Source organism: Ambystoma mexicanum, chromosome 3q (assembly GCF_040938575.1).
Source record: "Ambystoma mexicanum isolate Mex_15411 chromosome 3q, UKY_AmexF1_1, whole genome shotgun sequence".
Classification (NCBI taxonomy): domain Eukaryota; kingdom Metazoa; phylum Chordata; class Amphibia; order Caudata; family Ambystomatidae; genus Ambystoma; species Ambystoma mexicanum.
The window spans coordinates 603,446,732-603,471,255 of NC_090926.1; the positions used below are offsets into that span (position 1 = coordinate 603,446,732).

A 24,524-nucleotide genomic window follows, 5' to 3' on the forward strand; every position below is an offset into this window, starting at 1 on the left:
GCGGACGAGGGGACCCGTGACCGGATGGAGTCCGTCCTGATTGGCGTCACGTTTCGCACACGTGACATTCGTGATGACGTACGTATTTCCTGGGGAGACCACGCATGTCATCACAAAGAGCTGTGTGCCAATGTGACCCATTTGGGAGGGCCCATGGTCGGGGGTTTCCTCCATGTGTCAGCCAGCCTTGCAGCCCTCTCCTCCTCAGTGCACACTATACGCCAGTCATTCTCCCTGCTGTCTTCTGGCCCAGATGCCACCAGGGCCCCCTGTGGATCTGCCCCAACCAATGCAGCCAGCCTGAAGGAGATCACATCCGTGCCGCAGTTGGGAGTCGGAGGTCAGCAGGGGTAGCCACCCCGCCAACTGGACCCCAGTGGATGGAGGATGTGCTGGCATCATCGGGCAGGGCATGTGCATGACGACACCGGGGGATTCCATCAGCTCGGATGTCGCTGTGGTGGCAGAGGCAGTTGCGTCGGAGGCAGCAGCAGGCTCAGCGTGGGAGGCATCATGGCTCGGGGCCATCAACACCCCAGGGGCAGGCATCGGCCGAGGGGCAGGAGGACCCAGAACTGGGAGTGTCTTCCATGTGGCAGCGGTTGGGCAAGCAGATAGATGCGGAGAGGTGGCGGGTGTAGACGGCACGGCTCAGGATGGTCAGGGTGGAGAACTCATACACCGGGCTTTGAGGCGGGCGGAGGGCCTTGAGGAAACTCGCAGGGATTTGAGGGATTCAATGGCTGCAACCCTGATAGACCTTGAGTCCAGGGAACAGGCCCGCCTCCGGAACATTGACATGGAGTTCGATGATGCCCTGTGCTGGAACATCGAACAGTGAGCCGTGGGACTAGGCCGCCGCCTTTGTAAATAGTTATGTAGTTAAAGGTTTCCTTTAATTATTTTCCTTGGGGCGCAAGTTTTCGTTTGGATTGTTGGGCTCATCGACCCTTGGATGTTCATTTGTAAATAGTTTTGGACCTGCATTTATGTTACTTGGACCCACGGTGGAATGCTTTGCTTTTTTTAAACTCTGATTTTTGTTTGATGGACTGACCCTTTGGAGCCATCTTACTTTGGATTTTATTGATTTCTGCATTAATTTTCACCCCATCATTTTGCTAATCCTAGCTTTTGTTTAATCTTTATTTTTTCTTGTGTGATTTTGTTTTATTCATTCTGTTTTTATATAATACATTTTGTATTTACTTCATTTGTGTGGTCTTCTCACATTGTTTTCGTGCATGTCACAATGTGGGTTTTCTCATTCACATGTTGCCTTTGTGTGGGTCTGACGGACATGTATTTCTGGGCATACTAGTTATATGGGATCTATCATGACATGGGGATTTCATTGTGGAGTGGATGGAATGCTTGGTTGGGTGTTTGGACTGGGGTGGTGTGGGGTGGGATCTGGGTGGCCTTAAGGGCCATGGGTAAAGATTGTGATGACGTGTTGGGTGGGGGACATGAGTCGGGGCCTGCTGGCAGGTGCCCGTCACTGGGGCTGGGGCGGGGGACATGAGTTGGGGCCTGCTGGCAGGTGCCCGTCACTGGGGGTGGGGCGGGGGACATGAGTCAGGGCCTGCTGGCAGTTGCCCGTAACTGGGGGTGGGGTGGGGGACATGAGTCGGGGCCTGCTGGCTGGTGCCCATCACTGGGGGTGGGGTGGGGGACATGAGTCGGGGCCTACTGGCTGGTGCCCGTCACTGGGGGTGGGCTGGGGGACATGAATCGGGGCCTACTGGCTGGTGCCCGTCACTGGGGGTGGGGCAGGGACATGAGTCGGGGCTCCCAAGTGCACAGTGCCATTTGGACTGCCTGCGGGGCATGCTCAGGAGTGTAGTGTGGTCCCCTGTGATGGGGGCTGCCTGCAGGGCATGGGTAGGGGGGGAGGGGCACACACGGGAGCGCCCACACTGCAAAATCGCGTGCAAAACTCCCCCGCGCACGCCCCAGGATACACAAACCCCGCTCGCACTAGGCCTATCGTGTGTAAAACTTCACAAGCACCCCTAGGAATACACGTACCCCACTCACGCTAGGCGTATCGTGTGTAAACCTTCACACGCACCCCTAGGAATACACGTACCCCGCTCGCGCTAAGCCAATAGCGTGTGAATCTACATGCACATGCCCCAGAATATGCGCAGCCAGCCCATCTACCCTCCCCATTCCCCGCAGGAAGCCCATCCACCCTGGGCATGCCCCGCAGGCAGCTCCTCCACCCTGGCCATGCCCCGCAGGCAGCCCATCCACCCTCCCCAAGCCCCGCAGGCAGCCCCTCCACCCTGGGCATGCCCTGCAGGAAGCCCATCCACCCTGGGCATGCCCTGCAGGCAGCCCACTCCACAGGGGGGACTTTTCCCACGTTTTACACGCAATTTCACTGGCACGAGCGGGGTACGTGTATTCTGGGGCTTGTGCAGGGAGTTTTACATGCTATTGAACAAGCACGAGTGGGGTACGGGTATTACTAGGGGTGCATGTGAAGTTTTACATGCTGTTGGCCTGGTGCGAGCGGGGTACTGTATTCCTAGGGGTGCGTGTGAAGTTGTACATGCTATTGGCCTAGCGCGAGCGGGGTACGTATATCCTGGGGCGTGTGCAGGGAGTTTTACACGCTATTGGCCAAGTGCAAGCGGGTACGTGTATTCCTAGGGGTGCATGTGAAGTTTTACACGCTATTGGCCTAGCTCGAGCAGGGTACGTGTATTCTGGGGCGTGCGTTGGGAGTTTTACACGCTATTGGCCTAGCGCGAGCAGGGTACGTGTATTCTGGGGCGTGCACGGGGAGTTGTAAATGCATTTTCATGGTTGGGGGCTGTATGCTGATCCACTGGCCTTTGCGCCATGTACTGGATTTGTGTGATGTTTTTGGCGCACAGTGCGGGGTTGGGGGCATAACTGGCGCTGCTGCAGGGTTGCTGCGCGACTCTGCGCCACGGCTGTTTATGGATGTATGAATCCATGAATACGCTGTGTGCCTAAATGGATTTTGGCGCATGCGGCTGGCGCAGACTGCCGCACGTGCACGCTGTGCGCCAGCCGCGTGCGCCACTTGTCCGCCAGATTCTATGAATTACCCCCATAGATTCATTAATATTTGCCCAGACTCCAGAATTATATGCCCTGAACAAACATACATTTTAGGGCATTCTATTTTAGCATGCTTCCATAAAGTTTTCCTTACTGGCCCGGTCTCGACTTTAGTGGCATAATGTGTTAAAAGATTCCCCAAAAGGCTTTCAATTACTATCAGGGGTTTGCTAATTATCGGGACATATATCTACCGCACATGGGTTGCTGTACTCATGTTTGGTTTCACTTTTTAAAATCCTGGGAAAGGTAGGAACATCAAAAGCTCCAGGCAGATCCTCATTGTAAACTCTACTACCAGTCTGTCCCCAGCTTTCAAATTGCACGTAGTCAATCTGGTTGTGTCTCGGAAAAAAACCCTGCATTGGGTTCCCTCTTCAAAAGGTCATCTTAAGGGTAGGCTTCCATCAGCTACATCAAGGTAGGTTTAACCCCAATCAGAATTTCGCCAAGAGCTCTCTCAACTTCTTGTGTGTTTAGCCTTAAATACCTGATAAACTCCACCCATGCAGCATCATTTGATTGGATGCGGCATTAGACAGGTTCTCTTCAGATACTGGCCTTCCATCTTATCCTCCCGTTTACTTTGTATTTATTTAAAATTATAGGAGTTTAGAGAAGTGCGGAATGAAGTGTAGGAGGTAATAGAGTGGACGGGGATGGGTTGGCGGTTCCAATGGAAAGGAGCGAGAAGTTGGAAGGAGCAGAAGCGGGAAGGGGCACAGGGTGGAGGAGGAGGAGAGAGAAGGAAGAGATCTGCTGAACAGAGAGAACGATAAGGAGTATAGAAAGTGTGAAGGATGGACAGGTAGGGAGGGCAAGACAATAGAGGGCAAGGGGAGGTTTTCCTCTCCTCCCCTACAGAAGCATCATGAAATTGGAATGAAATATATCTTTCCCTTATAATGTGTTTTATGGACATCCACCGTTATTGAGGCCTATATATTTGGAATGACAAGACATTTCAAATGTAGATATTTTACATGTTAAAGTAGTTGGTAATATAAGGACATTATCAAAATATCTATATGTATTAGTAATTCCCTCATATTATCATATTGTGTTTAAAGGCTGATGAAGCTGATTGCTTTACTGATTTCGAATCTAGGTTTGTTTTTTAAATCCAGAAAAATATTCAAAAGTTGTAGCCCATTTCTTTATTTGGTTTATCTTAAAAGAACCTATTTACTTAATTTTCCAATTTGTGTATTACAAGTTCATAAGAGTTTATCATTATCAGAAACATGTGCTAAGCAGATATTCTGAAGCCCTACGAAATGAAGCAGACACACACAGGCTAATTCATAGAATCCAGCGCACAAGTAGCGCACGCGGCTGGCGCACAGCGTGCGCCTGCGATAGTCTGCGCCAGGCACGTGCGCTAAAACAGATTTCCGCGCACAGCGTATTCATGGATTTCAAGCTCCCAAAACAGCCGTGGCGCAGAGAATCGCAGCGAGCCTGCAGCAGCGCCAGTAACGCCCCCAAGAACGCCCTCGCGCACGGAAAAGCCATCAAAAGCGCTAAATCATCGCTAAGGGCTGCGCTAACCCCGGACCACTTCACAGGGCAGGCAAACAAGGAAAGCAAAGCGGGCAATCTCCAAATCAGGAGTACGCGGGAAGTACTACACGCGACTAGGCAGGGAACGTGAATCACAGGGGTACGCGGGAATCATCACACGCGAACAGCCAGGGTGCGTGTATTACAGGGGTAGCGGGAAGTCCAACACGCGATGGGCCAGGGAACGTGTATTACAGGGGGACGCGTGAAGTAGAACACGCGATAGGCCAGGGAACGTGCATCACAGGGGTACGCGGGAATCATCACACGCGAACAGCCAGGATGCGTGTATTACAGGGGTAGCGGGAAGTTCAACACGCGAAGGGCCAGGGAACGTGTATTACAGGGGGACGCGTGAAGTAGAACAAGCGATAGGCCAGGGAACGTGCATCACAGGGGTACGCGGGAATCATCACACGCGAACAGCCAGGGTGCGTGTATTACAGGGGTAGCGGGAAGTTCAACACGCGATGGGCCAGGGAACGTGTATTACAGGGGGACGCGTGAAGTAGAACACGCGATAGGCCAGGGAACGTGTATTACAGGGGTACGCGGGAATCATCACACGCGAACAGGCAGGGTGCGTGTATTACAGGGGTAGCGGGAAGTCCAACACGCGATTGGCCAGGGTACGTGTATCACAGGGGTGCGTGGGAATTATCACATGCGAATAGGCTGGGTGGGCCCCCACAGGTGTACCCTGTACACCCTCCCCGGCCCCTGCAGGCAGCCCACAAAACAGTGGACTACCCTGCACACCTGATCATGTCCCCCTGCACCCCCATCCACCCGGGGCACCCTCCACCAGGCCCCCACCCATGTCTCCCACCACCCCCACCCCCCAGCAGTGCAGGGGCACCTGCCATCAGGCCCCCATCCATGTCTCCCACCACCCCAACCCCCATCCACCAGGGGCACCCTCCACCAGGCCCCCACCCATGTCTCCCACCACCCCCACCCACCAGCACTGTGGGGCACGTGGCCAGCAGGCAGTCAGGCAGCAGCCGATGGCAGGTGGGAGCGTGCTCAGGGTTCTTGGGGACTTAAATTCGGCCTCCTGGCCAGGAGCGTGGTCTTTCGTGTTAGAACGCGTGGACAGCCTGATAGGGAGTGATTTTGCACCAGAAAACCCCACACTCATCGCGCGAAAACCCGCATCGCGCGAAAACCCGTCACCAGCATATGTGCGTCAATAGTTACCTGCACGTGCAGTGTCAAAGCGTGTGATTGGTGAAAAGTGAGCGACACGCAGGAGTGTCGAAGCGCGTGATTGGTGAAAAAGGATCCACATGCAGGAGTGACAAAGCGTGTGATTGGTGAAAAGTGAGCTACACGCAGGAGTGTCGAAGCGCGTGATTGGTGAAAAAGGATCCACATGCAGGAGTGACAAAGCGTGTGATTGGTGAAAAGATACCTACACGCAGGAGTGCCAAAGCGTGTGATTGGTGAAAATGGGCCAAGCACGTACACGCCGTAAGTGACGATGTACGTGTGGGCCTGTATAAAAGGTAGTGTTGAACACAATTTCCTTGTACGTGCTTTTCGTGGCGAGCGAGTGGGTGAATTCGGTACTTCTTGTCGTTTCACACGCGATTTACTTCACGGCGTTTCCAGTTCGTACTCCCTGTTACCTCTGACAGCTCTTTTCTCTTTTTCCTCTTGTACTGGTTTTCCTGGGCCTGTTCCCTCAAACAGTGTCCCCTTCTACAGTTGTCCTGTCTCCTCAGACAGCGTACACCTCTTCTTTTGGCGGGGGTGTAGCCAACCAAAAGTGCTATTTTTTCACGCTCTTTTACCTGGCAGACGGTGAGTCACGCACGTATCTAACATCTGTGCTTGCCCCGTGTGTAGCCTACCCCTTCAGAGGTCAATCTAGGCCGCGTGTGACACGCATACGTTCATTGTGTTACTGGATGCCACAGCGTAGTGCAGGGTTTTCCATCAGCACACGTGGTCTAGGAGGGGTATTGTGCACGTTCCTTAACTTTTTTGGGGTGCCTGTGCGTTGCGTGACCCGTCATCTTTCCCCAGGGGTGTCATATAGCCTTGCCACTGCACTAGGGTACGAATACCATCTGGTACCCAACCCCTTTGACACCCAATTGCCCAGGACAATTGTGCACACCCACTCCCATACGCACAATACCATCAGTGCCATGGTTGGGAGGCGTGCAAGCCGTAAGGGTGGCAAAGGTGGCCGAGCCACACGTGGTGGCCGTGGAGGATCCAACAGGGGACGTGGTTGTGACTTGCAGGGCGCCCCTGTTCCCCCCAGTCTGGAGGAACAGTCAGGGACACCCATGCCCCCCCCCCCCCCCCCCCAGTTGAGAGTCATGTGGCTGATACCAACCCTGATCAGCCCATGTCGGACCAGGCCATTGTGGCACCAGACCTGTCCGAGGGTGATTCCATCGCTGACATCCAGGTCAGCAGGTCCACTGTACGTGCACCGGTGCACATTGGTGTCATCAGGGCACGCGCATCTATGCCAGATAGGTCATCTGCTGGCCCCCGTAGCCAGGGTCTGGCTCAATCCACCCCACCTCTCATACACCCTGCCAAGACTGTGTCGGTCCTAGTTCATGCACCTCAGATCAGGCCTGACCCCATCCCACTACCCCCAATGCCTGCACCTACTCCCATGCTGAGTGGGCAATCACACACACCCAGTACAGAGTCCACCACGGCTCCTGCCCCTAGTGTCCACAGCGGCGTAGGACACTCTGGATCCCCACCCCCTTCCAAGCGCAAGAGGAAGAGTGCACGTCCGGCACAGGCTGATGCCCCAGACACGGCTGCACAGTCCGGCCCATCAAGGAAGCCAAGCTTCACAGACGCCGAACTTAATGCACTTGTTCAGTATGTGTCAGATCATGATAGGGAAATGGTCATCGTTGCAGGGTCCAAGACCACACATGCCAGACGCCAGGCACACTGGCAGACCATTGCTGACAGAATAAGTGCCCTTGGAGTAGTGAGGCGCACAGCTAGTGATTGCCAGAAGCGCTGGAATGACCTTAAGCGCAGGGCAAAGGATAAGCTGGCCTCAAGTCATGCCGCAACCTTGGTGACTGGAGGTGGGTCCCCAGCACAGGAAATAGAACTCACACCACACGAGTCCGTAGCTGGATCCTACGTCACCGAGGGACAACTCCAAGGTGTGGGAGACCTCCCTGATTACGAGGCATCATCCGGTGAGTGCACATGCATGTGTGTATCATCCATGTGCATGGTGTGTGTGTGAAGCATTCATGTTGGGTGCCTGTCAAGGGGGTGTGTGGCAGAGTTGACAGTGGCACCCATGTGCCTCATCCAGTATGTACAGTGCAACACCATCTGGCCACAGCACTATCCCTACTGGCAACAGTGCACATATGGGCCAACACCATGGAAGTTGCCCTTGATTAGTAATTTTGTCACTACATTGTTGCTCATACTCCCCTGTCTATTCATCTGATGTCTTACATACCATTCCTCTCCTTTCCCCCAGCCATTAAAGTTTCATCTTCACATGCCTGACATGCAATGATACCACATGCTAATGCGTCCTCTGTATATAAATGCCTACCAACATGCAGTCATAATGTGGATGTAGCCTTGACATCCACCTCCTTCCTGGGTCCTTTGGTACCGTCTGGTTTCGAGCCCCATTCCCTCACACTCCATGCTGCTCTTCATGGTCTATCTTCCATGACTTCTACAGTTCAGACCATCGTGCCCTACGCACGACACCTGCTTGCCAAAAGTCAAATGAGGGCAGCCTACCCTCCAATGCGACCCACCCTATTGCTGACCAGTGCATCTGAGCCTACTCTAAGCTAACTCTCACTGACATCTGCTCATACATGCCTTTGCCTGTCCCATAGACCCTTCACATGGTCCCTGTCCTCTCTCCTTGCTCCTCTTCCACCATCATAGGTGGGACCCGTTGGGGTGTACTCCTGGCCTCCTTCCAATCCTCAGATACCACTAATGATGTGCATGGTAATGGGAGCGTCTCAGTCCAAGGCCCTTAGGCCAACCTCAATCTCCTTGAGAAATGCTACCCACATCTCATCAACTTCCTTACCTCTCCTGCTGTCCCCCCTCCTCTCTCCTCATCAATCCTGCACTGCCTCCCTGCACCCTCCCATGAACCTTCTCCGCCTCCCACTCCAACTCCTACACATGCGGCACCTCTGATCTCTAGCACTCCCCGTAAGTCCTACAAGGCTGTCAACCTCCTCCACAATCACACTCCTTTCACTGCGGCTGCATCAGGCATTCCTCCGATAACTGTCACTTACATGAGGTTATGCACCTTGACATCCTTGGTCTCATGGAAACATGTCTGACGGCCAGCTCTGTCTGCATCCTTGACCCTCTCCTTGGCCCGCCACTACTGTGCAGGGGGGGTGTGCCCTTGGCTTCCCTGAGGGTATTCCTGCCACTGTCACACCTACTTAGACCTACTCCACTCTGGAATGGCTTGTGTGAGGTTTCTGTCCACCACACCTTGACATTCCAAACAGTGCGTACTGTGTCTGGGAAAACTGGTCAAATGTACTACTTCCTTTCTGAGTGTCCTCACCTCTCCTCCTCACTCATGTCCCCAGACACAGAATTCCTCATCCTTGGTGCGGTACGCATCCACCTGCATGCCTGTTGACGCCCCCACGTGACCATTCTGTGACCTCAGCAACTCCCTCTCACCCTCTAGACTCCCGTCTGTCCCTACTCATTCTGCAGGGCACACTCTTGATGCTCTGATCTCATCTGACTTTCCCCTCTCCGTCCATCTCTGCACTCCTCTCTCCTGGAGTGATCACATTCTCCTCTCCTCCCAGCTCACCCTCAACACCCCACAGGCAAAGCCACCCTCACCACTGTCACACACCTTCTTGGTATTCCGACCCATGAAGTGTGTGTCAGTCGAGGCTCATGCTGCCAAAATGTCCCCCCCATCCAGCTCCCCCTTAGGCTCACTCCCATCCTGACAGGGCCCACTCCATGCTCCACTCCATGTCAGGTACACTGGATGTCTTAGCCACGGTCATGACCACCTGTCTGAAGCCCCATGCCAATGCAGAGTCCTGGCATGACTCGGATCTTGGGAACCCAAACCACAGGTGCCGGGTGGCAGAGAGGGAATGTCCTGCATCATGGCCATCCTCTGGCAAACTGGCCTGCCACATGCTCCAAAGGCAATAGCGCCTCACCCTTCTCACCAAGATGAGATCCCCAATCCAAGGGCACATATCTGCGGCATGTGACAACTCTGCAGGACACATAGAAATCTGAAAGGACCTTGCCGAGCCAGAGGCAGTGTGTACCTCCCCTGTCCCCTCCGAGCCCACAGCACAGCATGATTGTCTCTGTACCCCTATAGGCCACCCCCCCAGCACTTGTCTGCGCCTAACACCATCTGCCCTTGACGTCAAGTCCTACTTACCTTGTACAGCACTTCCAGCCGCCACTCCCCCTTGCACTTCATTGTGCCACCCACCCCTGCACTTGCGTGACATGAATGACACCAGCACCAGTAGTATTGTTGATTGGCATCCCCTTCTGCCCCACCACCCCTCAGTGCTCCGCTGCACCTACAAACATTACTTGACCGGTGCTTCACGAATGCAAAATTATTCCGTTACAGGTGTTGGGGAGGTGGAATCACAATGTTTACTGCATTATGTTGATCTAGACAAGGCACTGTGCATCGTTGCCAATTTGGACTAGCAGATCCATGTACAACATGTATACTAATTGATGTGACGATGCAATGTCAGGACCAGAGTGGTAGAAATCCAAAAAAGTAGCCCTCCTCTCCCTCTTCACTTGGTGGCTATGTCACATGCCATGTGTGTGATGGCATGTGCCTTTGACATGGCAATCACCGCCCAATGTGTGATGGCAGTGCTAGGCATCAAGGTGAGCAGGCGTTGCTCTCCAATCAGTACATAGTATGCCCTGAGCCTCCCCTACAGACCCAGTGATGGTGAATGCATAGGAGGACTCCCAGTCATGTAGGACATGTGTCGTAGGACTACTGCCTATGTTGTTCATCAGCCCTTGTTGCATGCCATGGTGCTAATGCCTGTTTCCATTTTTCTCTTTCATGTCTTTGCAGGGGACGAAGCACTTGTTGATGCTGGGGATGTGGTGGTGGAGCCGTCCCAGGAGGGCAACCCGGGCCGACCTACCACAAGTGAGGGACGTGGTGTGTTTGTGGGTGAAAACCCACAAGTGCTGCAGGCCGTGCTGTCGAGGGGTGTCTCTGGGGGTTCCTCCCCCGAGCAGTATTCAGGTGTAGACTCGGAGGATGACACCTATGTGCAGTCGCAGGTGAGTGTTCTTGGGAGAGAATCTCCTCTGTCCGACCCACCTGCAGCCAGGCCATTGGCCTCAATGGGGATGTCAGTGTCGGCAGATCAGCCTCCGGTGGTTACGGATGCAGGGCCACACCACCCAATCTCTGATCCTGTTCCTGGGGCTGCAGATCAGAGAGGGAATGCAGTCCTGCAGCCTGAGGCCTTGCCGGCACAGCAAGGCGCAGTCCGCCTTGCCCCAGGCAGGTGTGGTGCCCGTCAACGTGGTGGCCGTATGCCACCTGGCAATACCGTATGGGAGCAATCCATCTACGGTATGGCCACCCAACAGGCAGCATCATCCGAGATGATTGCACAGGCCATGGATAGGGTGGCCACTTCCATTGTCCCCCCAGAAAGGCTGATGGAGCGACTGGAGCAGGCTACAGAGTCCATCTGCCAGGCACACAGGGAGGATATGTTGGCGTCCAACATGGACAGGCGGGCGGCACTGGCGACTCTGGGGGAATCACTTTCCATGGAGTCCCAGCGCCACAGGGAAGCCCTGAGGGAAGAACTCCGTCACCTCAGGTCGACCCTGTTAGAGCTTGAGGCTTCATCCCATAGAAGGACAGAGGAGCAGCTGGAGCGTCTGACACGGACGCTCTCGGCCGAGATGCAGGCAACTCGTGCGGAGGTCAGGTCATCCCGGGAGTTACTGCATGGGGACCTCCGCATGATTATAACCCAGAACCAGAACTACCAGACCCGCCTGCTTGCAGCCATGGAGGAGCAAACTTGTGCTTTGCGTGGGCTGCCTCCCATTGTCACACCATCTTCTGAGGCAGCTCCCCCACCTCCAGAGTCAGCTGCAGGGTCTGGGCAGAGCCATAGCGACTCATCTCCCACAACAGAGTAGCCGTGTGGGCCACGAGCCTATGGGGTGTTTTCCTTTCCCATGATCCACACAGGTGGATTGTGGCGTGCATCCTGTCCTCGGACCTCATAGGTGCCCCCCCCCCCGCCGGCCCTTTCATGGCCATTTTTTCTCTTTTTCATTTTTATTTTGCAAGAGTGTTGCCTTGTGTGGGTACCTGGGCATACACTGTATTGTGGCTGGGCACATGCAGGCTTGTCCTGAGTTTGGTTTCGATGCTTGGGTAGCAGACATCCACACCCCTCCTGCTTCCCTTTCCATGGGCTTGCAAAGGGTGTGCCCAAGTGACAGCAAATTACACGGTGACATTGGACTCCCATGAGCTGTTGGCCAGTCCATAGTCAATACTGTGTAGACATTCATAGTGTTCATTGTTGTTGCACCTAACTATGCATGATGGTATGATATGTGCCTCTACTTACATATGTTGCTCATGTTTTGCAGGTATTTCACACAGATCTTCACAAGGGCATACTCTCTGGAGTCACACTACATGTCGGTAGATGTGCACTGACACTTTTGCATGGCGCCATCACTGTACATCTGGACGGTGAGGACATACCAGCTGAATCAGGTAATGAGACTACCATTGATTACATGCAATGTGTCTTGTTTGGGTGGGCTTCAGGGTGGGTTGGTGTGTAATTTGATAGAAATTACTCTCACACAGGTGTGTAGTAGTGGCTCCAGGGCGGTTAGCTGCTCAAGTGCGGCTATGTTCCATTTGGGGCACTGCTATTTGTGACACTGGTGTCATGTTGTGATGGCCAGTTTGTTTGCTGTCACATACCATGACATGGTGTCCTCAGTGGCGGGACTGTGAAGGGAGTGGGTGACATGGCAATGTTGTCATGTAGTGAATCGCCTGTGGGAATGCATTTTAGATTGATGGAGTTGTGTCTTTGCGTTGTGATGCATAGCTGGTGTATGTGTAGCTAGGGGTGCACACATATTGACACTTCCATGTTAACAATCTCAGGCTGATGTGTATCTGACAGTTCATTGTCAAGTACTTTTCAGACATTGTCAGGTAGAGTCATCATTGATTGTCAGATGGTATGTGCCAGAGCAGTGTGCACTAGCCAGCACTGTGATTCCTAGGTGAAGAAGTTGGCCACCAGTTGCGTACGGGCTGCCTCCCCCCGTGCCCTTTCCCCTCCCATGCGCAGCGGGCGTGCATGTGGTTGTGGATGTGGGGGCACCACCATGTCCACGGGCAGGCCCCGGCGTGTTGCAACGTTGTGCAGGACACATGCTGCCACTATGATCCTGCACACTATTCGGGGAGCATATAACAGCTGCCCGCCAGAACGGTCAAGGGAGCGAAAGCGTGACTTGAGCACTCCGAATGTGCGCTCCACTATGCCCCGTGTAGCAATGTGGGCTGTGTTGTACCTTACCTTGGGTGGCGTGGTGGGGTTCCGGATTGGGGTCATCATGTGGGGGCTGATAGGGTAGGCACTGTCCCCTGCGGAGGTGGTGATGGGTATCATTAGTGGTGTTGTGTCATGACCCAGTATCTGACATGCATGCATGTGGAGTGGCATTCATGCTCACCAAGCAGCCATGTATCTCCATGCTGGCCAGCCTCTAGGTCCCGGCATAGGGTAGACATTCTGTAGATGAAGCTGTCGTGGGTGGACCCTGGATAGTTGGCATATACTGATGTGATGATTCCCTTGGCATTGCATACAACTTGGACGTTGATGGAATGCCAGTGCTTGCGGTTTCTATAGATGTGCTCTGTTGCCCTGGGTGGACGTAGAGCCACATGTGTGCAGTCAATTGCACCAAGCACTTTGGGGAATTGAGCCACACCATAGAATTCCTGGATGCACGTCCGCCTTTCTGCATGAGTCCTGGGGAGATATATGTGCCTGCGGACTGATGGCCGTGCAGTGATGATGTTCAAGACCTGGTGTAGGCAGCGTGACTGCGTGGCCTGTGACACACCACCCACTATGGCACTTGTCCGCTGAAAGGATCCAGTGGCCAAGAAGTGCAGTACATTCAGGACCTTCTGCAGGGGGCTGAGTGCTTGGGAGCACAGGGTGGGTGATGTGAGGTCATCCTCCCACTCACTGACCAGGTCCAGTATGATGTGTGCTGGAAACCTGTACCTCCCATACACCTGGTCATCAGGCATCCCGAATAGGCTGGTTCTGGGTGTGAATATTCTGGCCCTGACTCTCCTCCTCATCCTCCTTTGGTAGCCCACTGCCACTGCTGCTAGGAACGGTATGTTCATCCTGGCATCTGGCTTGTTTATTGAAAAGTGCGCAAATTAATGCCTTGCGCGTGTAGTAGGCAGCGTGTGAGCCTCGCACCCCTGGAATCGGGTTCCCACTCCAATCGCGTGTGGAAATTCCCACGCTGCAGGCATACAGGTGCGCTGACGTACTTGGCTGTGTAAGTGGCCGCGCGCCCCTGAAATACACGTATATAGGCCAATGGCGTGTAAGCGCACTTTTGGGCAATTACACGCGATGAAATACACGTACATAGGCCAATGGCGTGTACGCGCACTTTTGGCCAATTACACGCGATGAAATACACGTACATAGGCCAATGGCGTGTACGCGCACTTTTGGCCAATTACACGCGATGACACTCTGACGTGCAGGATTTCCACGTGTGCTCGTCTTCACGTGCTGAGTGGGGAACGCCCGTGCGGATCACGTCAGACGCGCTTACGCGATGAGGGACTCTGGTCCAATAGAATCGCGTATGCGTGCTGACGCACTTACGCGCTAAGGGCCTTTCCTCGGATTTCACGCTGACGTGCAGGAATTTCACGTGCCAAATCACTCCGTATCAAGCTGGCCACCCGAAAACACACGGAACACCACGCTCCTGCCCCGAAGGCCGAGTTACTGCCCCCCAAGTGCCCTGAGCAGCCTCCCACGTGCTATCTGCTGCTGCCTGCCTGCCTGCCTGCCTGCTGCCACCGTGCCCTGCCATTTGGTGCCTGCACATCAGCCATCTGCAGGGGTCCAGTTGCTGTGTCCACCCCTGCTGGAACTGAAGACTCCCAACTGGGATTACATCGCTCCACAGCCCAGCCCCAGGACCCAGTTGCCCACCCACACCTGCCTCTGGGGTTGCCATGTCGGGCACTTCTACATCTGGCACCAGTGGCAACCCCAGGCCAGAGGGGCAGAGGGGCACCAGCTTCACTGCCACCGAAGTTGGTGTCCTGGTGGAGCATGTCCTGGGGCAGTATGATGCCCTCTTTGGATCGTCCCGCGCCAGCAAGGAAGGACGGGAGAGGATCTGGGCCGACTGTGTGGTTGCCATCAACGCGGAGGGGGTGGCAACCCGCAACGTCTTGAAGATCAAGAAGCGCTGGGAGGACTTGAGGTCCAGGACCCTTGTGAAGGCCCGGCGCCTCGTGGAGGGGGGCCGGGGCCACATGAGTTCCATCCAGAAGAGGGTCCTGGAACGCGTACGCCCAGCGCTCCACGCCCAGATCCTTGAGAGGGAGACCCGTCTGGAGTTGAGCGGTAAGTGTCCAAGCATCACTGTGTGAGACAGGGCATGTTGCGGTGTGCTGGTTCTATGATACTTGCCTGTATGTGTGCCATGTGCCATGTATGCATGTATGTGTGCTGGGACATCATGGTAATGCATGTGCGACCAGTGATGTGTGACCCACATGGTTGTTGCATGTGTAGAAATGCGGCATGGGGAGCACTATGCAGATTTGGGACATGAGAGCATGCCAGTCTCTGTACCTGGACATGGATGGGGGTGAGGATGGGTGCTGATGCCAGGTACATATATGGTAGCCATGTCTGTGTGCCTGACCTGCATGTCTGTGACTTGTGCATGCCATGGATGCATGACTCATGTGTGTGACAATGCACAGATTCAGTGACGCACCCACCTTACCCTTGTTTTGCCTGTGTTTGGTGTGATTGTGGCCAGATGGATGTGACTGAGGTGTAGTGTGTGCATGTGATATGCATGAGCCATGATGCATGTGAGTTACATTTCATTGAATGTTTCAAGAGTCAATTGGACATGCATGGAAATGTGCATGGCATGCACCATGCCTGTTACTGTGTGTGTTTTGCCTGGACTGACCCATGTGTTGTGGAGGGACATGATGGAAGTGTACTTTGACAGGGGTGCTCATCTGCTATTGCTTCCTGTCTAGGGGACCATTGTACAGTAGCCTGATGCTTGTGTTCTTTGTCTCCCTCTACGCAGCGGCTAGTGAAGAAGAGGGCGGAGACGGCGCTGTGGAGCAAGGCGGCGGGGATGCCCCCACGGCTGCAGCGGAAGGGGTGGGTGAGCCCCCACAGGGGCCTGCTACGGCGGGAGACGGTGAGGAGCCATCCAGGTTGGTGGTTTGCACAGAGGAGGAGGAGGCCGACACTGGTGCACACATGGGCCCTGGTGGGAGCATCCCTGCTGGTGCAAGTGGTGCAGTCCAGGGCCAGGGGCAGGAGGCAGCACAGGTCACCGTGGAGGGGCCTGTGCATGTCGCTGTCCCTGACCCTGTGAGTGCACCACCATGCACCAGCAGGGATGCCCCGTCCCAGGCCCGTCCGCAGGTAGAGGGGATGTCCATGTCAACTGACTCCCCTCCACCTGCGGCCGTGGGAACCCCTGGCCGCGTGGAGCAGGTCCTGATTGGGGTCGCGATGCGCACGGCTGTGATTCGTGATGCCGTGCGTGCTTCCCGGGAGGAGCACGCACGTCATCACGAAGTGCACCGTGCCGACGTGGCCCAATTGGGATCGGCCATGTTCGGGGGGTTCCTGCATGTGTTGGCCAATCTGACGGCCCTCTCCTCCTCTGTGCAGGCTATCCACCAGTCGTTCTCCTTGCCGTCTTCCGGCCCAGATGCCACCATGGCCCCCTGTGGACCTGCCCCGACCAATGCAGCCAGCTCGGTGGGGATCCCATCCCTGCCACAGTTGGGAGTCGGAGGTCCAGCAGGGGTGGACGACACAGCAAGTGGACCCCAGCAGATGGAAGATGTGCCGGCATCATCGGGCAGGGCACGTGCACGACGGCGTCGGTGGTTACCATCAGCCTGGATGCCGTCGTGCTGGCAGAGGCAGTGGCGTCGCAGGCAGCAGCGGGCTCGACGTGGGAGGCATCATGGCTCAGGGCCATCAAGATCGGAGGGGCAGGCATCGGCCGGAGGGCAGGGCAACCCTGGCATGGCGGTGTGTTCCGTGTGGGAGGAGTTTGGCCAGCGGATAGGTGCGGAGCGGCAGCGGGCGGAAGAGGAGCGGCTCGCCATGGCCAGGGCGGAGATCTCCATGCATCAGGCATTGAGGCGGGCTGAGTGCCTCGAGGAGGCTCGCAGGGAATTTGGAGAGCACATGGGGTTGTCCCTGCGAGACCTCGGGGCCAGGACTGAGTCCCGCCTCCAGGACATTGACGTGGAGTTCGAGGATGCCCTGGCCAGCATCACCAAGTGAGCCGCAGGACTAGCCCGCTGCCTTTGTATATAGTTTTTTAGTTAGTTAGTGCTAGGTTTCCTTTATTTAATTTTTTTTTTTTGGACCGCTTGGACAATGGCCACTTCTTTGTACATATTTTTTTAAATAGTTAGTATTAGGTTTAATTTGTGGTGTTGGGCTCATGGACCCTTGAACAATCCTGTAAATATAGTTATTTTTTGTGAGATAAATTTTTTAACTTTCATATTGGTCACACCATGTCGTAATGGTTTATCTTTCATTTCATTCTACATGTGTTTACTTTGGACAAAATCTATTCATTTTTCTATCCTTTGTTTTTTGGTTTCTAATTTTTGTTCCCGGACATGGACCTTTTATTTGCTTTACCAGATAGTTGTCAGAGTTTACTTTATTTTTATTTTTAATACATTTTGATATTATCTTACACTTGTGTCATTTTTTCTTTGGTTTCTTACATGCCATGATATGGGTTTTGACATTGACTTGCACCCATTGTGTATGTGTGTGTGGCGGACATGTGTTCTTTTGCTTACTTGCCTTTGGGGTTGTGTCATGTGATTGCATTCACTATGTGGGTGCATGCAATCCTTGCCTGGGTGTTTGTGCTGGGTATGCTGGTCATTACTGCCATTATTGTGTATCGTCAGGACCAGGGGCCAGGGGGACATGGGTGGGGGCCTGGTGGAGGGTGCCCCAGGTGGATGGGGGGTTGGGGGTGGTGGGAGACATGGGTTGGCCATGGGTGGGGGCCTGCTGGCAGGTTGCCCACAGTGCTGGGGGTGGGGGTGGTGGGAGACATGGGTTGGCCATGGGTGGGGGCCTGCTGGCTGGTTGCCCACAGTGCTGGGGGTGGGGGTGGTGGGAGACATGGGTTGGCCATGGGTGGGGGCCTGCTGGCAGGTTGCCCACAGTGCTGGGGGTGGGGGTGGTGGGAGACATGGGTTGGCCATGGGTGGGGGCCTGCTGGCTGGTTGCCCACAGTGCTGGGGGTGGGGGTGGTGGGAGACATGGGTTGGCCATGGGTGGGGGCCTGCTGGCAGGTTGCCCACAGTGCTGGGGGTGGGGGTGGTGGGAGACATGGGTTGGCCATGGGTGGGGGCCTGCTGGCAGGTTCCCCACAGTGCTGGGGGTGGGGGTGGTGGGAGACATGGGTTGGCCATGGGTGGGGGCCTGCTGGCAGGTTGCCCACAGTGCTGGGGGTGGGGGTGGTGGGAGACATGGGTTGGCCATGGGTGGGGGCCTGCTGGCAGGTTGCCCACAGTGCTGGGGGTGGGGGTGGTGGGAGACATGGGTTGGCCATGGGTGGGGGCCTGCTGGCAGGTTGCCCACAGTGCTGGGGGTGGGGGTGGTGGGAGACATGAGCAGGTGTGCAGGGTAGTTCCCTGTGGTGTGTGCTGCCTGCAGGGGCCGTGGAGGGTGTACAGGTAATGCCTGGGAGCTCACAGCCAAATCGCGTGTGCAACTTCCCGCGCACCCCTCAAATCCACGTTCCCTGCCATATCGCGTGTGGAACTTCCCGCGCGCCCCAGTAATCCACGTACCCGGCCATTTCGCGTGTGGAACTTCCCGCGCGCCCCTGATAACCACGTACCCGGCCATTTCGCGTGTGCAACTTCCCGCGCACCCCTCGAATCCACGTACCCGGCCATTTCGCGTGTGGGACTTCCCGCGCGCCCCTGAAAACCACGTACCCGGCCATATCGCGTGTGCAACTTCCCGCGCACTCCTGCAATCCACGTACCCGGCCATTTCGCGTGTGCAACTTCCCGCGCACCCCTCGAATCCACGTTCCCTGCCATATCGCGTGTGGGACTTCCCGCGCGCCCCTGAAAGCCACGTACCCGGCCATTTCGCGTGTGCAACTTCCCGCGCACCCCTCGAATCCACGTTCCCTGCCATATCGCGTGTGGAACTTCCCGCGCGCCCCAGTAATCCACGTACCCGGCCATTTCGCGTGTGGAACTTCCCGCGCGCCCCTGATAACCACGTACCCGGCCATTTCGCGTGTGCAACTTCCCGCGCACCCCTCGAATCCACGTACCCGGCCATTTCGCGTGTGGAACTTCCCGCGCGCCCCTGATAACCACGTACCCGGCCATTTCGCGTGTGCAACTTCCCGCGCACCCCTCGAATCCACGTACCCGGCCATTTCGCGTGTGGGACTTCCCGCGCGCCCCTGAAAACCACGTACCCGGCCATATCGCGTGTGCAACTTCCCGCGCACTCCTGCAATCCACGTACCCGCCCATTTCGCGTGTGCAACTTCCCGCGCACCCCTCGAATCCACGTTCCCTGCCATATCGCGTGTGGGACTTCCCGCGCGCCCCTGAAAGCCACGTACCCGGCCATTTCGCGTGTGCAACTTCCCGCGCACCCCTCGAATCCACGTTCCCTGCCATATCGCGTGTGCAACTTCCCGCGCACTCCTGCAATCCACGTACCCGGCCATTTCGCGTGTGCAACTTCCCGCGCACCCCTCGAATCCACGTTCCCTGCCATATCGCGTGTGGAACTTCCCGCGCGCCCCAGAAATCCACGTACCCGGCCATGTCGCGTGTGGAACTTCCCGCGCGCCCCTGAAAACCACGTACCCGGCCATATCGCGTGTGGACCTTCCCGCGCGCCCCTGATAACCACGTACCCGGCAATTTCGCGTGTGCAACTTCCCGCGCACCCCTCGAATCCACGTTCCCTGCCATATCGCGTGTGGGACTTCCCGCGCGCCCCTGAAAGCCACGTACCCGGCCATTTCGCGTGTGCAACTTCCCGCGCACCCCTCGAATCCACGTTCCCTGCCATATCGCGTGTGCAACTTCCCGCGCACTCCTGCAATCCACGTACCCGGCCATTTCGCGTGTGCAACTTCCCGCGCACCCCTCGAATCCACGTTCCCTGCCATATCGCGTGTGGAACTTCCCGCGCGCCCCAGAAATCCACGTACCCGGCCATGTCGCGTGTGGAACTTCCCGCGCGCCCCTGAAAACCACGTACCCGGCCATATCGCGTGTGGACCTTCCCGCGCGCCCCTGATAACCACGTACCCGGCCATATCGCGTGTGCAACTTCCCGCGCACTCCTGCAATCCACGTACCCGGCCATTTCGCGTGTGCAACTTCCCGCGCACCCCTCGAATCCACGTTCCCTGCCATATCGCGTGTGGAACTTCCCGCGCACCCCTGCAATCCACGTACCCGCCCAGCCCATATCGCGTGTGGAACTTACCGCGCACCCCGGTATGCACGCACACGTTTATTTTTTCTCTCTGCGCGTGTCTGGGTTTGTGGGTACCCCTTTGTACGTCATTTGTCCAGGAGGGCAACAGTATTGTACATTGGTCATGTCTGTATATAGGTGCTATTTGTTGGCGCGCCTTTTAGCGCACATTTCTTGCAGGCGCAGACACGCTACCGCCTGCTTTCTTGTGGCGGTCGTGTTTGTGCCTGTTTGTGCCTGTGCGCTGCTTTGAGCGTGCGCTTTTTTGCCCTATTCTATTCCATGAATACGTGTTGTATGCGAGCGTGTGGGCGTTCCGCGCACTTGCCTCCTGAACTTTCCCCGTGCCGCCCACATTCTTCCCCATTCCGAGTGTTGTGCCCCATTTTATTCCCCATTCCGAGTGTCCCGCCCTGTGTTCCGCCTACTTTAGAGCTGTGCGCTGCGCTCGGAGTGATGGCGCAGTGGCCGTGGCGCACGACGTTGGTTGACCTGTGCGCCGGCCTGCGCCGCGCGCTTTTTCGGCGCACGTCCTCTGCTTTTCTTGCGCACGGACTTCCATGAATCGACGTGCGCTGGTTTCCCTGCGCTTTGCGCTGATTTTCGGCGCAGCGCACGTATTGGCCCCTCTGCGCCGGGATTTTCGGCGCACATTTATTCCATGAATCGGCCTGACAGTATGTCCAATTGATAATGAAATCTGTCTCAGGGTCCATATTAGTTCCCGACACATGAAAGGACCTTTGTGTGAGGAAAAACCAGGAAAGCATTATTTATGCTGCACATGCCTAGATGAATTAAACAAGACTGTGATGGGTATAGTTTTGGAGGCACATGAAAGTTATACAATCAATGCAAAGTCCAGTTGATCCTTTATGGTCTGGAAACATACACTGAATTAAATCTAACACCCCTGAAAAAGTGAGAAGGGAAACTATGGTATTCTTAATTAGGTCTTCCCAAATGCATCCCTGCCAAATGCATTATCATAGAACTAGGTCTCATGTCATTATTGGCACTGGTGCAATTAAGGCAAAACATTCTATAGATACAAATCTATAAAGCCCATAAAAACACCTTTGAACATATTGAGACTAGCGTCCAACTCTTTTATTGAGCCTGTACTCAGAGACTTTATGAATGCCTTCTACAGCTTCTATATCTAAATAGACCAAGTGCCAGATCGGTTCTTTCCCACAAAAGTATTGATCCGACAAGTTAAAAAACAAACTCAAATGTGGGATTGGCGACTGAATATCAAACATGCATCTAATCAAAAGTCCTATCAAGATCATCTGTATGACAAATCACCCAGACAAAACCCTGAAAAATAGATAGCACTACACCCATTTCCTAGTTTACGAAGATTCGTCATGTAGTTCCGTTTTAACCGCCAACCCTCACTTATGGTAATTGGTGCAAGAAATAACGTCCCATGTGAACATGGAATATGAAGACTCTGTGGTAATAAGGAATATATGGAGAGCACACATCATCTATTAATCAATTCTAATATATTATGTCTTGGGAGGATAGCTCTGTGGCAACATGCTCGCCTTGGAAGCAAGACGCCACGGAGCAACACAGGTTTGATCCCTGAGTCTGTGCTTAGAAAAGTATTAAGCGCGTTATAAATATCCTACCATATCATAACCAGCTGTTCTGCTTTAAACAAGTCCGACATGATCTAGTTGGTTGAGTTAATCAATGATCTAAGAACACTACACACAGATGATTTCTGAAATTGGATCCTATCTGGTCATACAAAAGCACTGTCTATTGCACTTACAGAATTATATATTGACTACGTTCCAAACAATGACAATTTTAACCCTGTAAAGGAAACAAGGAAACGTGATTTATTGGATTTTATTTTTCTATCTGTACAATCTTTGGTATTACTTTGACCAATTGTTGTGTGAAAAGTCTTCTGACTAAAATGCACATCATTCTGTTTTGTTTAAAGCATAATAGATGACGCAGTATTGCTCTGCCTCAAGTCAAGACATTCAGGGTTTATATGCGGATCTGGTCCTTTGAGGCAGTTTTACTAAAGGAACATGCCTGTGACTTTTGACCCTGCTTCCCTCATAAACTATGAATCACCATGAAAATTCGATTTTTGGAATACAATGGCTGAATTGCGTGCACTTTAAGACCAGCATAGACCTTATGTATACCCTGAGATATGTCTGTTCAGCACAGCTAATTGATTAATTACTGAATGCAATGGTCAGTGTCACCTGCATGCTGACCTCTGGGCCCTCTGTATTGAGAACTGAGCTATGACTAAGCACAGTCCAGGGTTAATGTTATGAGTGACAGGCATCACCTGGGAATCCCAACCTAGCAACGTTGGAAGCACTTCCGCCCTTCCCAATAGTTACGCCATGACGCCTTCCACCCAAAAGCGTATTTCACATTTGCCTGATGGAGACGTTTCACGTTGCAACATCTCCCGTTGTTGTATGTGGTGTTCTAATTTCCTCTCTGCCTTTGCTCTGCTTCTCCGCTGCCTTCTCCTTCCCACTTCCTTCCCCTTGCCTTCGCTCCACTTTTCTGCTGATATTTTCTCCTCCAGCATTGCTCCTTGAACTCTCCTACTGCTTGCTGCTTCTTCTCTGCAAAAGGAAGAGCCCCTCCTACTCTAGCAGTTTTTTTGCCCAGAACAAGGTTTTTATTCCTGCTGTCTTTGGCCCTGCATTCCCTGGGAAGAGTCAAGAACCAGTCTCACCCACTGTTCACAGTGGCTACCAAGACGACGGGAGGCTGCTTGCATTGCAAGACGTCCTCAGCAAGTGGTAAGGTAAAGCAAACATTTGCTGAGCAGTGGACATTTGCTGAGCAGTAATTCGTTTTGTCACATTTAACATTCTGGATGAAACGCCGTGTACAATGAATCTTGTTCAGTGAAATACATAATTTTTGTTAAATACATTGTGGCCAACTTGGTCTTGTTAATCAATCAAAACACTGAAATATATATATATATATATACATATATATATGAAACATATATAACTAACATGGTTAAATGTTAATTAAATACTCCAGTTTAACTGTGTTACTTCTCACAGTCGGTCTTATTGACATGTGAACATGTTAAGTACACACATGTTGTCAATATTAAAATATATGATGTTCGGGACCAGTGTCTGGCAGAGCAAGGGTCTGCACGGTTGCGGTCACTTGCTTTCAGAACCTTTACATCTAGTTAGTAACATCCTAAGGCTAAGTGCCATGGTTGCCATGGACATTGATGATTGCCTCCTAAGCCTACAGAGTATTTCCTGAAATGGAAAGACGTTCTTAAAGATCACATATATCCCTGTGTGATGAGAACTGGGGAATGGCACTATCAGCGTGTTCAGGTTTGTCCTATGCTCTCTGTGCGCCTTTTGATGGTGTGGTGGCTTATACTGATGTTATCCATAATGAATTGCAGAGGGAATTGGTTGACAAGCTGCACTTGGACCACCTGTAATTGTCCCAGAATGCAGTAAGATGTGAACGACCACCTTATTCCTCAAAAACCTACCCCTGTGGGAGTGGGATGATCAAGAATTGAGCCAGTGATCGGGCTAGGGTATTCATACTAAACCCCTTCAGCATAAATACATTAAGGAGCTTAACAACTATAAATAGAAGTAGCTCATCATTTCACTTGCAGGTGGATCTTAAGAATATTGTATCAAATGGTGTAATGATGGCAGTATGATCCTGGGGTGTTCATAATTGGTTGATGTTATCCTTGCTAATGTTTTTCATCACATCCTGTTTACTTGGTCACACTATTTTTTCGAGAGCAGTTTATCACGTCCTAGCCCCTTGTATAAAATACATACTTATAGGTAGGAAAAGAATATAAGACGGCCACATGTTGTATGGAATTTGCTGATTACTGGGAGCGTTGGGAGTGGATCTCTGTACCCTTAAAATGTTTTGAGAGATATTGACAATTTGTCTACGGGGGAAACATACATGTAT

General features: G+C 53.6%; 1 protein-coding gene across 1 annotated transcript in view; it reads left to right on the plus strand.

Annotated features, from left to right (window-relative positions):
* GLP2R (glucagon like peptide 2 receptor) overlaps positions 1-24,524 on the plus strand; it is a 1,432,227-nt gene that overhangs the window by 1,257,996 nt on the left and 149,707 nt on the right. The gene's annotated exons all lie outside the window — the stretch shown is intronic.